The sequence below is a fragment of the Schistocerca americana genome, chromosome 2 (assembly GCF_021461395.2).
Source record: "Schistocerca americana isolate TAMUIC-IGC-003095 chromosome 2, iqSchAmer2.1, whole genome shotgun sequence".
NCBI classification, from domain to species: Eukaryota; Metazoa; Arthropoda; class Insecta; order Orthoptera; family Acrididae; genus Schistocerca; species Schistocerca americana.
Window position 1 is genome coordinate 1,666,944 of NC_060120.1, and position 17,743 is coordinate 1,684,686.

Below are 17,743 nucleotides of genomic sequence, written 5' to 3' on the forward strand. Positions count from 1 at the left end.
GTCCCAATTTTAAGTTCACTTCAGAACAAACTAAATATCTGAATACTGTCTGAACTCCAACGGTCTGGTCAAGTTTGTAATGTATTGGGCCTGCAGAGCGCGTTCGATGCAGACGGTGGCAGCGTCATCGACGCCGCCCTGCTGGGCTCAATATTCACTTTAAAAATATCCCGGAGGTTACTCCTTCTTTTTATCCGCCAAATACGTTACTTCTTACCGCACTGTTTTTATTCCAAATTCAACTCTGAGAGACGACTCCAACCTTTCGGCTGAGAGATGTCTTAGCAGATTTATTTTCTGGAAACTTCAATTCCAACTACGTGAGTGTTGTCGGCGGCCAGCACTGTGCTGTCACGTGGACACCTTCCGGTCACGCAACTACTTTGTTTCCCCACCTACGGCAAGGTTGTGCTTATTACGTCATCTCCTGACACCACTCTGAAGGCTGTTTCCTGGTGTCTGGCGTCTGGCGTATCGCCTCTAACCTGCAGTCCACTTGTTTCTTTTATGACTGAAATATTTATACATTTCATCTTAGAAAAAGTCATCCTTCAACTAGACGTATTGGAAATTCATCAACTGATCTTCAATTACGATTAAAAGATGCGATGTTATGTGAGATACTGAAAGTAACGTGTGTACGAGAAGGCCATATTAGCTCGACTCATAAATACAGTTGAGTTGCCATGCATCACACGTACATAGTAAATGTTAACTGTTAAAATTTGTCGTCATTAGCAGTATTAGTGGTAAATTTTGTTTTAATAACAATGGCGGTAGAAGTACACTACTGGCCATTAAAATTGCCACACCACCAAGATGACGTGTTACAGACGCCAAATTTAACCGACAGGAAGAAGATGCTGTAATATGCAAATGATTAGCTTTTCACAGCATTCACACAATGTTGGCGCCGGTGGCGACACCTACAATGTGCTGACATGAGGAAAGTTTCCAACCGATTTCTCATACACAAATAGCAGTTGACCGGCGTTGCCTGCTGAAACGTTTTTGTGGTGCCTCGTGTGAGGAGGAGAAATACGTACCATCACGTTTCCGACTTTGATAAAGGTCGGATTGTAGCCTATCGCGATTGCGGTTCATCGTATCGCGACATTGCTGCTCGCGTTGGTCGAGATCCAATGACTGTTAGCAGAATATGGAATCGGTGGGTTCAGGAGGGTAATATGGAACGCCGTGCTGGATCCCAACGGCCTCGTATCACTAGCAGTCGACATGACAGGCATCTTATCCGCATGGCTGTAACGGATCGTGTAGCCACGTCTCGATCTCTGAGTCAACAGATGGGGACGTTTGCAAGACAATAACCATCTGCACGAATAGTTCGACGACGTTTGCAGCAGCATGGACTATCGGCTCGGAGACCATGGCTGCGGTTACCTTTGGCACTGCATCACAGACAGGAGCGCCTGCGATGGTGTACTCAACGACGAACCTGGGTGCACGAATGGTAAAACGTCATTTTTACGGATGAATCCAGCATCTGTTTACAGCATCATGATGGTCGCATCCGTGTTTGGCGACATCGCGGTGAACGCACATTGGGAGCGTGTATTCCTCATCGCCAAACTGGCGTATCACCCGACGTGATGGTATGGGATGCCATTGGTTACACGTCTCGGTCACCTCTTGTTCGCATTCACGGCCCTTTGAACACTGGACATTACATTTCAGGTGTGTTACGACCCGTGGCTCTACCCTTCATTCGATCCCTGCAAAACCATACATTTCAGCAGGATAATGCACGATCGCATGTTGCAGGTCCTGTACGGGCTTTTCTGGATACAGAAAATGTTCGACTGCTGCCCTGGCCAGCACATTCTCCAGATCTCTTACCAATTGAAAAGGTCTGGTCAATCGTGGCCGAGAAAGTGGCTAGTCACAATACGCCAGTCACTACTCTTGATGAACTGTGGTATCGTGTTGAAGCTGCGTGGGCAGCTGTACCTGTACACGCCATCCAAGCTCTGTTTGACTCAATGCCCAGGCGTATCAAGGCCGTTATTACGGCCAGAGGTGGTTGTTCTGGGTACTGATTTCTCAGGATCTATGCACCCAAATTCCGTGAAAATGTAATCACATGTCAGTTCTAGTATAATATATTTTTCCAATGAATACCCGTTTATCATCTGCATTTCTTCTTGGTGTAGCCATTTTAATGACCTGTAGTGTAATAGTAGCAGTAGAAACTGGGTTGTTGATGACGTCAGAAAACTGGAAATGCAGTATAGTAGATTAGAGTTGAAAATGAAACAGATCACATTAAAGAGAACTAATAGCAATGGCAAAGCGAGAAAAACTAAATACTTTTCTGCAGTATAAATGGATGACCAACTACGAATTGGAACTGACGGGAGAGTAAAACTACACACAAAGTAGAATGGGCGATCTAAAAGTTTGTGTTCCAGGGCCGTGCAGTCCAAAATCGCCACACCAGTCAGGCAAAATCGCCGAGACCATCGGGGCAATCATCCCACAGACGCACCAGGTTGAAGATACCTGTTTGATAAAACACTGAATCCTGATGCGTGAAGAAGTTGCTAAATGCGGTCCGCACATCCACGTCCCACAGGAATCGTCGACCTCTCACCAACGTTTTTAGGGGGCAGAAGGCGTGATGGTCCCAAGCAGAGAGATCTGGACTTCGGGGCGTGTGCCCGAGTGTCTCCCACGTTGATGAGGTTGACTCGCAGCTCGATCGACGTTTTGTGTCGAATCGCGACCAGAACGGAACTTCGTGCAGCATTCCACAACGGTGCTTTTCTACAGATATGCTGCGCCATAAACATTCTTCATTCTCCGATGGGGCATTCTCCGATGGCTGTCTACCAGTGTTTTTCTTCTTCGACAGCCAAAACCAGAATAGCAGCAAGCTGACCCTGCTTGGACGCATATGGTAATAGCGTTGCTATATTTTACGTTCTCGCAGTTACCGCACGCACACTAAACCCCTGCCTATACGTCGGTGCTTATACACCATCAGCGGAGCCGCGCTACGGTGCATCTTCGCTGCAGCAATGCTCTCAAATAGAACCTGTTTGATCACCCCTTATAATATACCTGGCGACTTTCCAGAATGAGATTTTCACTCTGCAGCGGAGTGTGCGCTGATATGAAACTTCCTGGTAGATTAAAACTGTGTGCCTGACCGAGACTCGAACTCGAGACCTTTGCCTTTCGCGGGCAAGTGCTCTACTAACTGAGCTACCTAAGCATGACTCACGCATCGTCCTCACAGCTGTACTTCTGCCAGTACCTCGTCTGCTACCTTCCAAATACAGTTTTAATCTGCCAGGAAGTTTCATACCTTGCGACTGTAATAAAATTAATAATGTCACGGCTTAAAAATTAGAAAATTTTCTTTTTGTGTGCAGCTACTGCAAGTTCCTTAATGGGAGTCATTTTCCTACGTATGTTGTGCTTTTATTTCGTTATTTTACTAGTGAAATGGAAATGACTTCATTTAAGATGATAAGTACCAATATTTTCAGTTTTATGAACACTATTCTTTGCGAACAACTGTAACTATAAACGTACCCTGTAAGACTCTCTTTTAGACACCACAGTGAAGAGCCAGTAGAGAATAAATAAGAAAAGAAAGTTTGTTGTCCCTACCGCTAATTACGCCACGGAGACGTCAGAAGGCTATCGAGCTGACGATACAACGCACTAAGTGCCTACCAGATGACGCAATTCGACACACAACAAAGTAATTAACACTCACTAGAACTGAGGTGAACAATGCATCCGTGACGTCAGCCGCAGCTAGTCACGAATGGCAAATTTAAGGTGACTAAATCGATGTCTGAAAACGCAAAGAATTTTTTTTTTTTTTTTCAAACCAGTCGCGAGCGATTTCAGTGTGCGAGATTGCGCCGTGGTTCATGAGCAGGAGCATTCGACTGTATGACTGTTCGTTCAGATTAAGTTTCCTATGAGTTCGCTGAATCTCTTTACGAGATTTACAGAGCGGCTGCTTAGAAAAAGCCATTGCGACATCATGTCTCGATCCAGTTCCAAGAAAAAGTGCTAGGTCTCTAAAAAACCTGAATTTCGATTAAAAGTTAAACAGTAGCCTCCCAAAAGTTTTGACAGCTGTTAGCTCTGCGGTGTATTGCAGACTGAGAAAATAAAATCTTTGCTAAGCTACCAAATTTCTCAAAATCGGTGCACTGGAAGGCTTAGCACTTATTTCCAAATGACTGGATCAGTTTTAGTGAAGGAGCTAAATCAACGTGCATACCAGTATAAATCAACATTATACTGCACAGTAACCTGTACCAGTTTAACTGTTGATTCACTGTGGAGAGCTATGCTTTTTAAAGATGTGTAAAATCCAATGAAAGTGATTGCGCGGTCAGCGTATGAGCTGCTTCCGATCATGTGGGAAAAACAGAAAAGTTAAGGATTAACATTAAGTGTGTTGAAATCAATGTAAGTGCAGAAGTAGTCCAGTTCGACAAAGGCAATAATAATTGGCACCTTCCTATTAGGGAAACCACGGAAAACCTAAATCACAAACTTGAATCGCAGACCTTGCGGTATGAATCCAGTGTTTTGGCCACTCCCGAAGTTATGCTGTCAGTAAGTACTTAGGATCTATGATGAATCTTTCACTCTGCAGAGGAGTGTCCGCATCCCGACAATTTAAAACTACGTGCCCGAACAGTTGACACTCGCGGTCTATGCTCTTACTGATTGAGCAATCAAGGAACGGCACGTTCTGTCTTCCTGAACTGTGCCTGTATTTCACTCGCGATTTCTAAACTTCAGAGAAGTTCTTCTACATAACCTCTCGATTAGCAGTCGTGGAGGAAAGCATATGGTGGAGAAATTGTTTAGCCAGAGTCTACAGGTTGGTCCCTGAAGAGATCTTCCACTCTACAGCTGAGTGTGCGATGTTCTAAAATGTACTGGGAACTTAAAACTGCGTGTCAAGTAGCCTTAAACAACTACTGCGACATCTGATTTGGTTTCAGAGGTCAAGTTATTATTCAGTACACAATTTTCACTTCTCTGGAATGTTTAGTTCCTGTAGTTAATAATAGAGCCAGGCGGCACCCCTTCGCTCTCTACCCCCATTACCCCCCCCCCCCCCCCCCCTCCTTACCCCAAGACAGACTTGTGTACCCATAAGCGTCTAACGTTACCCCGTGCGAAAGTGTGTGAACGTTCTCTACATGTTTGCAAATCGTGGACCTGTGGCGGGATGTGGTTACCAGCCCAGTATTCACCAAGTCGGATGTGGGAAACCGAACAAAATCCACATGCAGGCCGGTCTGAACAGCGGTCCTCGTCGTCATTCCACAGGGCGGTAAGTTAATGAATCACGTATACTTTAATTCAGAGATGTCTCACCTATTCTGAAGTACTGTTTCATGGGGTAAATGTAATTAGAATCACAAATGGCACTGAAAGCCCTACAGTTCCTAACCTTCCATTTCACTACGTGAGAGTGTCAGTAGGCTGTTTGGGTTTTTATGTTGGTAACGTCACGTAGCGCTCTGTATGAAAATCACTGGCTGTGCTGTGTGCAGTCTGTGGCTGGTTGGCATTGTTGGAATATGCTATTGTAGTGTTGGGCAGTTGGCTGTTAACAGCGCGTAGCGTTGCGCAGTTGGAGGTGAGCCGCCAGCAGTGGTGGATGTGGGGGGAGAGATGGCGGAGTTTTGAGAGCGGATGATCTGGACGTGTGTCCACCAGACAGAGTAAATTTGTAAGACTGGATGTCATGAACTGATATATATATATATATATATATAAAAGATGACTTTTGAACACTATTAAGGTAAATATATTGTTTGTTCTCTATCAAAATCTTTCATTTGCTAACTATGCCTATCAGTAGTTAGTGCCTCCAGTAGTTTGAATCTTTTATTTACTGACAGTAGTGGCGCTCGCTGTATTGCAGTAGTTCGAGTAACGAAGATTTTTGTGAGGTAAGTGATTCATGAAAGGTATAGGTTATTGTTAGTCAGGGCCATTCTTTTGTAGGGATTATTGAAAGTCAGATTGCGTTGCGCTAAAAATATTGTGTGTCAGTTTAGTGATGATCAGAATAAGTAAAGAGAGAAATGTCTGAGTACGTTCAGTTCTGCTCAGCTGTTTGAAAATCAAATAATGTAAGAGGTTTATCAGCACAGTAATTCATTAATTTTTTTAAGGGGTTGTTTCATATGTCGACCCTTAGCCGAGGATACCTCGCTGGAATCTTCTGATTTTTTCTTGTAGTTTGCGTAATTAGTGTAGCTATTGTTTATTGCTAGCGCGTAATTGTAGAGAGAATCTTCTTTGTAGTTGTAGTTTTTCTTTGTTGTACAGTAAAACAGATGTGGCATGCACGTAGATTTGCACCAAGGATTTCGCAGCTGCGCTTGCAATTAATTACTTATTATTTTCAGTGCTATGTTAATGTGTTTTCTTATTTTTGCTTTTCAAATTGTTCTTTTCTGTGTTATCGTGTGAAATATTGTGACAATAATGGCGTGTGAAAAACGTAATACTAAGCTCCAAAGTAAACTGAGAAATGACAGTGAAGACGAGAGCACTGCGGAACATGTTTCAGACACCAGTGCATTGTTATTACAATTAATGCAACAAATGAGACAAAAGCATCAAAAGTTAGACACAATGGAACAAGATCTTCAAAAGGTAGACACAATGGAACAAAATCTTCAAAATGGAACAAAATCGGAGACAAACACAGCAACAGCTTCAAAAGTTAGACTCAGTGGAACAAACACTCTAACAAACACGTGAAGGTTTAACTGCTGAGTTACTTAAAATCGAATCGAAGTGTCAAAAAGTCTGTAATGACGTAAAAACACAAATTTGTGAGCATTTTCAACCTATTTTTTTGCGTCATGAAAATGCACTGCAGAATCACAAAGTAGCCATCAAAGAACTGCAAACTATTGTTAATTAAAATCACGACACCTTGGAAGCTAAAATTGTCTCAGTTGCATCTACCGATTCGGTTACGCAACTTGCAAAAACTCAGGAAAACTTAAAGGACACAGCAGATGCGATTTCAATACAAATGGACACACGTCCAGATCTTCCGCTCTCAAAACTCCGCCATCTCTCTCCCCACATCCACCACTGCTGGCGGCTCACCTCCAACTGCGCAACGCTACGCGCTGTTGACAGCCAACTGCCCAACATTACAATAGCAAATATTCCAACAATGCAGACCAGCCACAGACTGCACACAGCACAGCCAGTGATTTTCATACAGAGCGCTACGTGACGTTACCAACATAAAAACCTAAACAGCCTACTAACAAGAGTTCTAAAAGCAGTTAGACATTTACACTATGTAGACTTCTACTGCACCTCTTGAGAATTCTAAAAGCAATGTAACAGTGTATTTCCTCCCTGAGGAACTTTGTTGAGAACATCTCACTTGATTACAACAAAATTATTCCATATAAAAAAAATCTCCAAGGGCGATCTGTGTAAACCATTCTCTAAAGAGTTTCGCGTTGGCCTCTAACGAAGCAAAGTGTCTGGTAAACAGCACAATAGTGTTTAAATACCTACTAGATTTATTTCTCGCTGACATCTCCTCCACGACACTTGAGTTCTTGAGCAAGATTGCTATATTCCCTGTTCATGGCCAACAAATCTGCCACAGTTGCAAAATATCTTGTTGATCGAAGTCTTGCAAGACGCATGTCGCTACACATTACCACGGTTTCTAGGTCTTAGCCCCATTATCAGGTGTATCTGATATCTAGCAGTAGTACGACGTCATGTCCGTGTGGATACACGTTTACAAAAGTCTTTGAGAGTTCTACCATGCGAAATATAATGTTTCATGCAACTAAGGAGAAGTCGTTACTTCATTAGCTTTACAGGATAAAGAACATGAGGTGCAATAACATTCGGAGAACTATTGGGGTTATCACATTACGTTCATAGGCCACTGCAAGGGAGCGCATGAGTATTTTGATTTGCTCTCGTTTGGTATGAACCAGATAACCTCAGGTCGTGATTCTGCAAATTTCTGCAGACGTCTAACCCGACGCAAATACTTATCAGAAAACGGAAAAACTCGGCACAGGTTAGTTGGGCATAACAAGCGTTTCTAGATTCTACATCTATATTCACAAAGTTACTACATAAAAGGCGGGCCATCAAAGGTTTGCGAGCAAGATATTTTAAGTATATAAACTGCAATGTTTGTAATTAGTTCATAAAATTAACCCAAATATAAAAAAATCTGAACATGCATATAACTCATGGTGAAAAGTCTTAATCCAAACGAAGGGCTGGAAATTTATGTGTATAAGTTATCATGGGATAAAGCCCCCAATGAAAAGTTAAGTAGTAAATCGACCCTTTGGAACGACATGGTTCCAAATGACAAAATCGAAGAAAATGAGTCGTTGGTGTGACAAGGTTCATCTAACTTATGCTACAAATACAACGTACCTGTGCTGCAGTCTGTGTTAGAAGAACGCCCAAGTTCCAACTGATATCACTTTGATGACAAGGTTCTGTTTGACAGATGGAACTTATTTTTTCATTATTGAACTATTATCCTTGAATGTACTAATAAATACAGTTGAATATTTGTATAATTATCAGTTTTCATTAATCAAACATTATTATATTAACAAACGTTAGCATTTAAATGGGGAAAATATCTACCATGTAACCTGTTCATTCTTGGGAGCGGGGAAAAAAAACAAGAAAAAGGAAATTAGCTGTTATAAATCGAATGGGGAAGCGAGGATAGGCATAAGTGACACGTGAAAAAGCTTGAGCTGCTTGAACAGCGTGATCAGATATTAATTTCTTGTAGTTTTCAAAGGTCAGGTCTTAGTGTAGCAGGGGATACAACCCGTCGGCTTTGACCAATGACGTCATTCATTACTCATAGATAGTAATGTCTCCACTTCGAGGCGTAATAACAAAACAGTTCTGCGTTCTGGATAAGCGCTATCATTGTACATTAATATAATTATTCGTAATGATATTGAGGTAATTTGGAGTATTACTTTGTTATTGTAGAACAATTTTTAGTGTCTTATTTTCGTTTATAGGAATGGATTTGTCTGTTTGTGGGTGTGTAATTTTCGTTACTGTCTGTCTAGGCGAGCTTCGGTCATTCCTCGATATTTCCGTGTGCTAAGTTCACTTTTCCATTTGCTTCTTTCACTGCATTTCACTATTTTGACATATTTCACTGTTTTATTCCACCAATATGTGTATTTTCGTGTTGTGAAGTACGTAATAGAAATTTCTCAGCTGTCGATCTTCTTTCGTTTCACAGCACTAGTATCAGTACGACATTTTCGAATGCGTACTTGCTATATTACAGGCGAAACCACCGACACAACTAAAATTTGTATCCCGTCCTTCACTTCGCCTTTACACTGACACTATATATGTCAATTGGCGAGCAAGATACAAATGTTGCGTACAGCTATATAGCTGAAGTAACGAATGGGATACTACTAGCGTCCAAGGCAACAAAACTTTACCCCATAGTGAAGTATGGGATACAAACTGTAGATGTGTCGTCTTCTTGTCTTCGTGTAGTTCAATTGAGGTACAGGTTGCAAATGTAACTTACGTCTATTTCCACCTTTTCTTTACCAGTGTACATATTAGAGATGGGCAAATTGAAACACTTAACTGTTTCGAAACAAATGAAACAGTACAATGTAATGTTTCGATACGCTGTTTCGAAACAGTGAAACAGTTTGTGTTTTGTAATCTAATAAACCTACAGATTTTATCATCTTGAATCTCTGCTGTATAAGTATGTCCATATAAACACAAATGAGGTGCGAGAGCGCTAACCATTTCTCAGAAAGTATGAAATATCACTTGGGCGTCTTGACAGTTTCGTATTTCCTGCAGCAAATGCGCTGCTTTCATGTTGTGTGACTTTCATACTTTTCAGTTGGCTGATGACCTCAGAAGTTAAGTCGCATAGTGCTCAGAGCCATTTGAACCATTTTTTTGGCACTCTACGCCTTTTTTTATTCAAAATGTTGTAGGTTTACTTGCGTTTCTTAATACGATTACTGTACATGAAAAGAGAAGCGTATATTATAAAAAAAGTGTAATTTAATCGAATTATTTTCACATATTTATTTTGAATGTGAATAGTATGCGTTGTTTTATTGTGTGGTTAGTGTTTATAAAGCAGATGTTACGCCATTTCGTAATAGGGCAGTCAGCCAGAAACGAAGCTTTATTTTCGGATATCTTAAGCTTCATTCTATTGCTTGTCAAAAAGATTTCGACACTCTTGAAAGTGTTTCATGAAGTGTTATGTTGTGTTTCAGTATCTGTGCCGTGCCCGAATCTCGTACGACACAGAGCGGAATGAAACATGACTGTTTCGATACAATCAATCCGTTCCAAGCACAGGTGGACTGAAACAGCCTTATTTTGAAACAACGATACAGTTTCTGTGTCTGGCTCGAGATCGAATCTGGTGCGGTTATCCGAGACAGGGGCTTTGATGTATTCTTTGCTAGTAATTTCATTCATTTCTTTCCATTGTATTTTGCGGAGAAATACTAAGATACAAACACACGATATCGTTAACGTGAAAATACTACTGGCCCTTATATATGTGAAGTACAGTTTTTCTCTCATGCATTCCTTTGTTTCTGAAATTTCTTCTCAGCTCTTTCATCTTTGTAATACATGCTCTCTGGCCAATTCTGACGTCATTGGTGAAAGCCGACGGGTTGTATCTCCTGCTAAACTAAACCCCAAAGGTCGTTCGCAGCAGCAGTTTTACAAAGAATGGGGCAGTAGGAAGTTTAACAGAGTTATGCTGCATTTTTATTACAATGTTTCTGTAAATGTGCCTTACAGTTCATTGTTACAAACATTGACTAGCACCATATCAAAAAATCACTACTGTAGGTGGAGAGGCAACTGAATAATGAGTTAATCAGACTTTCACCATCAATTCTCCGAAACCAATGTAGTGTTAGTTGACACCTTGTCATTCCAAAGGGTCGACATGTATTCCGAAACAATTATTTTCGATTATGACATTTGGTCCAGCCGCTTTCCGTCCTTGCGCTGTGTAAGCCTTGCACGAAAACAACCCGACGTCCGGCATGTGTTTGTACAACTGTAGATGGTGCAGTACACATCAGTACAATTTTATAGTCATGCTGGTTAATCTATGGTGGCTAGTTTCTGTATTTTGGCATGAGGCTGTGTCCTGTTGCGTCGATATCGCCCACAGACGGGTCCAGGCAGCCCGCAGCACTGTGGACGTTGTACGTTGCCTACACGATAAGCTCACACGGAGGCTGGTGACGTGCTGCCAGCGAAGAGACACGTATCAGCCGACCACAGTATTACTGCAGTTGGTAGTGAGACCGCTTCCGTCGGCTTCAAGTGAGTCGGCGCGTAGTCGGGGTTGTGGAGGGAAGGAAAGACGGCAAACTACAATTACGCAGTGAAAACTGCACTCACCTTGGTGATAGGTTATGAATACTGTATGGTCCATCATACAAGGGGTGGCCCCCAAGTTCTTCATCTGCTGGATCTGTTTCATTGAGTCGCTGTCTTCGTCGTGTGCTACATATTCATCTTCACTCTCCAGACCATTGTTGATTAATGCATTCTCATTGCTTCTTCCATTAAAGCTTTGCGCCAATTTTCACTTTAAATTTTCTTTAAGTAGTCGCAAGCTTTTATCCAATCATGTTGGATACTCTCAGATAAAGATTCTTCGGTTGTTTGTTTCAAGGTAGTTAAACTCATAAAATAAAATGTTTTTTCTGCAGTTTTTTGTTTCATTGTGTTTCGGATTAGCGCTATATGGTTCAAATCACAGTGGTTTGGAGGTAGCCTCAGAATAGTGTATCCGTTACGTTTTAAAAAAGCATCTGTTCACAGTGGGATAAATGTTCTATGGTAACAGCTGTGGCAACTACTTTTAAAATAACGAACTGTTTACCGGTACTTAATATTTTTGTTTGCAAGTGCATGTTTCGCAGCAGTTGTTAAAATCAATTGTCATTGGCTTTCCGTCTTGAACTCACTGCAATTTCATTAAATAGAATTACACCAGACGCGTTTCGCTTTGATTTATAAAGCATCTTCCGCGGTTATTCTGCAAATTGCGTACATACAATTATGCATTTATGGTTGTTTTAGGTTGAAAACAGAGTTTTGTTTGTAAACTGGCTATGCAACTTAATTAACGTGTTTCTTTACATATTCTCCAAACCATTGCTTCTTCCCTCCTTGCTAGCAACGGTTGACGTCGAAATATTTTGATTCGCATATGCATTTCGCAGTTATTGCCATTCTGCAGTATTTCCTGCGCTGGATATTTACACCTCATTTTTGTACATTGAACTACAGTTATGAGTCCAGAATGAGATTTTCACTCTGCAGCGGAGTGTGCGTTGATATGAAACTTCCTGGCAAGAGCACTTGCCCGCGAAAGGCAAAGGTCCCGAGTTCGAGTCTCGGTCGGGCACACAGTTTTAATCTGCCAGGAAGTTTCATATCAGCGCACACTCCGCTGCAGAGTGAAAATCTCATTCTGGAAACATCCCCAAGGCTGTGGCTAAGCCATGTCTCCGCAATATCCTTTCTTTCAGGAGTGCTAGTTCTGCAAGGTTCGCAGAAGAGCTTCTGTAAAGTTTGGAAGGTAGGAGACGAGATACTGGCAGAAGTGAAGCTGTGAGTACCGGGCGTGAGTCGTGCTTCGGTAGCTCAGATGGTAGAGCACTTGCCCGCGAAAGGCAAAGGTCCCGAGTTCGAGTCTCGGCCTGGCACACAGTTTTAATCTGCCAGGAAGTTTTACAGTTATGAGTGTTCCTTACTCTGCACAATAACAGTGTTTATGTCTGTTCGTTTGTTTTCGCTCACGTTGTGAGTGTTGCCAGCATGTGACACGCAGACATACACACATGAATTAATGAAAAAATAATTTCACAGGTTGGCAACACGCACAACGTGAACGAAAACAAATGAAGAGACTTAAACACTGTTAATGTGCAGAGTGAGAAACACACGTAACTTCAGTTCACTTTACAAAAGTGAAGTGTAAATAATGCAACGCAAGAAATACTGCAGAATGGCAAAAACTGCGAAGTTCATATGCGCAGCGAAGTCTTTAGATGTCAACCGCTGCTAGCTAGGAGGGAAGAAGCAGTGGTTTGGAGAATATCTAATTAAAGGTCCTAAGTAACTTGCACACCAACTTTATAAACAAAACGTTGCTTTTAACCTAAACAATCATAAATATACAAACGTATGTATCCAATTTGCAGAATAACCATGGAAGATGCTGTTGTTGTTACTGTGGTCTTCAGTCCTGAGACTGGTTTGATGCAGCTCTCCATGCTACTCTATCCTGTGCAAGCTACTTCATCTCCAACCGGTGCCTTCTTCTTGTCAAGTTGTGCCACAAACTCCTCTTCTCCCCTATTCTATTCAATACCTCCTCATTAGTTACGTGATCTACCCATCTAATCTTCAGCATTCTTCTGTAGCACCACATTTCGAAAGCTTCTATTCTCTTCTTGTCCAAACCATTTATCGTCCATGTTTTACTTCCATACATGGCTACACTCCATACAAATACTTTCAGAAACGACTTCATGATATTTAAATCTACACTCGATGTTAACAAATTTCTCTTCTTCAGAAACGCTTTCCTTGCCATCGCCAGTCTACATTTTATATCCTCTCTACTTCGACCATCATCAGTTATTTTGCTCCCCAAATAGCAAAACTCCTTTACTACTTTAAGTGTCTCATTTCCTAATCTAATTCCCTCAGCATCACCCGACTTAATTCGACTACATTCCATTATACTCGTTTTGTTTTTGTTGATGTTCATCTTATATCCTCCTTTCAAGATACTGTCCATGCCGTTCAAGCGCTCTTCCTAGTCCTTTGCTGTCTCTGACAGAATTACAATGTCATCGGCGAACCTCAAAGTCATAGTATGAAAGCTTTCACGACCGGATGACATATCTTCTGGGAAACCTTCTGGGATGTAAGGTCGTGGTCCATGAAACTCTTCAGCTCCTAACGTTTCGTCCAGAGCTGCGCTGGACATCTTCAGAGGGGTGTTTCTCCTCCGGCAAGACTCACCGGAGAAGAAACACCCCTCTGAAGATGTCCAGCGCAGCTCTGGACGAAACGTTAGGAGCTGAAGAGTTTCATGGACCACGACCTTACTTCCCGGAAGGTTTACCAGAAGGAACCTCAAAGTTTTTATTTCTTCTCCATGGAAGAAGCTATATAAATAAAAGCGAAACGCGTCTGGTGTAAGTTTCTTCAATTAAATTGCAGTAAGCTCAAGGCAGAAAACCAATAACAACTGAGTTTACTTACTTTTTTTCCGTATGTCCTGTTTTTATTTGACAAGCCATTATATAAGTTTTTATAAAGTTATTCGTGTTGCGAATTGTTCTTGCCAGTTATGAAATGAAGTAAATGTTTCTACCAAATCTCCAATTTCTTTTATTAATATGTATTGAGAAGGCGATAGGGCATGTTGTACTGCAGTAACGGGGTACAGGCTGTCGATGTTAACCTTTCAAGTATCAAATAAAATTGGAAACCGTAATTGCTCATTTAAATTTCCAGAAGATGGGCGATTAATCCTACCAAATTCGCAGAATTATTAATAAAGGACACTATGGTGGAGGTGGAATTCTATTTACAGTAAATAACTACTTTAACTGGCGTATTTCTGCAAATAACAGAGGTAGATTTTCCTGCTGTTGCCACAATACTTTAATCAACTGGACTCTTTCACAGAACAGACGGAAATCTTTCGTGAGGTTGCGACCTCAGGGGAATCGTTGATCTTCGTCTCTTCGCCACAGTACTGAAGAGTGCAAAACGCTTCGCACACCTGTGAAGCTCAGTGGCATACTGCATTCTAAAGAAGTTTTGTAATGTATACCCAAATGGGTAAGGGATCTAGTTCGACCCAGGAAATGATGGAGCCAATAGCTGACGCTAAAATAGGTTTCTCGAACCTAATCCACAAATGTAGATGATGAAGACTTCATTCTAGGGGGAGTAAAATCTCTGTGTGGTCAATTACTGAAATTGCTCCACTGTTTATGGTGGTCCGTTCCTCAGAGTGGTTTTTTTAATTGTTTTTCAACGTATCACTTTAATTCATTCTAAGCTCATCCACAACAAAAGATACACAATACCAAATGTAAAACGTGTAACGTTTTCGCATTGTTTCCAATTCTCACTCAGTACACTACTGTTTTATTCTTCTTATTTTCTTCCAGCGTCTAGTGGCAGTTCTTATGGTTCGCTCTCATAAGGTAAAATCCTCAAAAACTGTAGATATTGCCTGTTCTCAAATTACTGTGGCTTATGTGTGTATTCATTCGCAAGGGCAAGGTTTTCTTTCATTACTCAACAGCTCTGTTGCTATTCTCTGGAACAGACTACTTCCTTGAACTTTGCCAAAAACAAGAGAGCAGTATATCATTGGCTTAAAGCGTAAAGGACATACTGCAATTGATGTAATAAACTGGCTGTTTCGCATTAACAAGTTTTGAATTTAATACAAGAAAGCTTAGACAGAAGATTTTATAAGATTTAGAACCGGATACTGAACCAGGAAACAAATGTGCTAAAAGTTTTCTAGGAGAATCTGTGTAGACCGTATTTTGGCAACTTGATCTCGTTGCTGACATCCGTTCCCAAATGAGAATTTTGGAATATTTCTCAAGGTATGCAGTTCATTTTGTACCCAACAGGCAAACATTCATCTATAGAAATAATTTTACGGCACATATACGAGCGACTTTGCCACATAAAACACAAGTCTAACGCCCCAGTTTCCTTACGGAACACACTCCACTAGCAATCGTTACGTCGCTTGCTCGCGCCTGTTCTGTCTGGATGAACTGCGCATGCGCTACAGTCTGGCGTCCACGTGACGACAGCCATTTTGTATCCTCGCTAACAGAGGTTCCCTCTAGCGGCGTCGCGTGACACAGCATCAGTTCGAATTGACAAGGTAAGACGGCAGTACACGATCGTTTGGTGCTGTTTGGTGATTAAAGCCCCCATTTTGTACTGTGATTTCAGCTGCTCACGTCATTCTGTAGTTCGTTTCTGGATTAACTGATGAAATTAGTGAGAAAGTGGCCTACATGTTAATGCAGTTGTCTTTTATATGCAGACTTTCGCGATACTAGCGGAACTGCAAAGTTGTATCACATGAAACCCAGCTCCACACTTTTACATGTGATATCCCCAGAGGTAACGAGTTGCTGTCAAGTGCGCTTCAGATAGCCTTTTATTCAGGATTCCACATTCCACCGTCGTAAAAAAGGTCGTACTAGAGTCGTTACGTTGTGACAAGCATATTGCTGCTCGTTTTCCTGGCCGAAGAAGAACCTACAACCCCTGAAATAATTTTGGGTGGGTCCAATGGAAATCTCACAACACCAGCATACCAGCACTGTTCATATTACATATTTATACGTTAGCAGATAATATTGGTTGCAGTTTCAAACTTTTTTCAGATGATAAGTGCTAGGAGGTGGTAGCATATCAAGAGGGCTCTGAAATTGTGAACTGCCTCCAGAATAATTTTAATCTGTGGACTTTACAAAAGATAAAAATTTACTTTCCTTCACTTACCCAGCTAGCTACGTCTTAAAATGATATATGAATTGCAGCTTGTGAGGATATGAAGAGAGAATATTACAAAAGCATAGACACAGTACAGACAAGCAGTTGTGAACTTCTAGACGGGAAACCGGGATAATGTAGTTAATCTGCAAAAGAGATTAGAAATTGCTTAAATGATGTATATTGGATTTCGTATTTCTTTCACAATCTATTATAGTAATTACTAAAAGATGGAACATAGCTCCATAATTTCTGTATAATAATTATATTTATGATAATTATTGTTATATGCTACATGTTACGTTCCCAAAAAACTACATCCTACAAAGTTATTTACCCCTGTCTAAACAACTGTTACTATTATTGCTACTGCGATTACGGTCACAACATTTGTTCTTTTGTTAGTTCACTCCTTACGACCACCGTTTCTTTGTGATGTATATATTTTTAATGAAACCATTCGCTACTGGAACCGTCCAGAGTCCACCCTGATAAACAGCCACTGTCTGCAGGATTCCTTGCGCAGTGGACGGTACGTATGTAGCGTTTCCATTGCAGCAATCGATTCCTTAATTTACAGCACCATCACAGTTTTGACATCACTTGCATTACTACACATTCGAAATTAACGCGAAGGACAGTCTTGTAATCCATTTGCTGTGGCGATTTCCGAATTAATGCTTCTGCATAGAAGTTTCACTAGCAGAGGAGATAAGAATGTCATGCATATATTTAACTCATGATCATTCCGAGCAATCGCTGTAATCAATTAGACAGCTGGAACATGCCTACAGAACTGACGCAAACGTGTAAGGTTACATTTGTTTTACAATGTTTTCCACCAGACTGAAGAACAAACAGCCATAACTGTTTAAACTTCTTGTAGCTGGTTTCAAGGTCAGGAAAAATTTTGTAAACGACATTATGTTTGTCTCTGACAGTACACTTATTTATTTCCACAAACAAATATTGTCATTTCAGCTGTGTGGCAATTATTAAGTGGAAATTATTGATGCTCGGAGCTACATAATGGTAAGCCACATACTGAATAAGTTGAGATTTTTACACTGTTAATACCTGCAGAGGATTTCAAGAG

The 17,743-nt window shown here is 41.1% G+C and overlaps 1 protein-coding gene across 3 annotated transcripts in view; it reads left to right on the forward strand.

Moving 5' to 3' along the window:
• The window catches only part of LOC124596001 (cytochrome P450 9e2-like), a 308,825-nt gene that overhangs the window by 72,647 nt on the left and 218,435 nt on the right, over window positions 1-17,743 (forward strand). For 2 of the 3 annotated variants that reach the window (XM_047134949.1, XM_047134951.1), the window contains exon 1: window positions 15,968-16,027. The exons of the other annotated variant lie outside the window; for it this stretch is intronic. The gene's annotated coding sequence lies outside the window, so the exon portion shown is untranslated. Of the gene's footprint in view, window positions 1-15,967; window positions 16,028-17,743 lie in introns of those variants that run through there. 3 annotated transcript variants of the gene reach the window in all.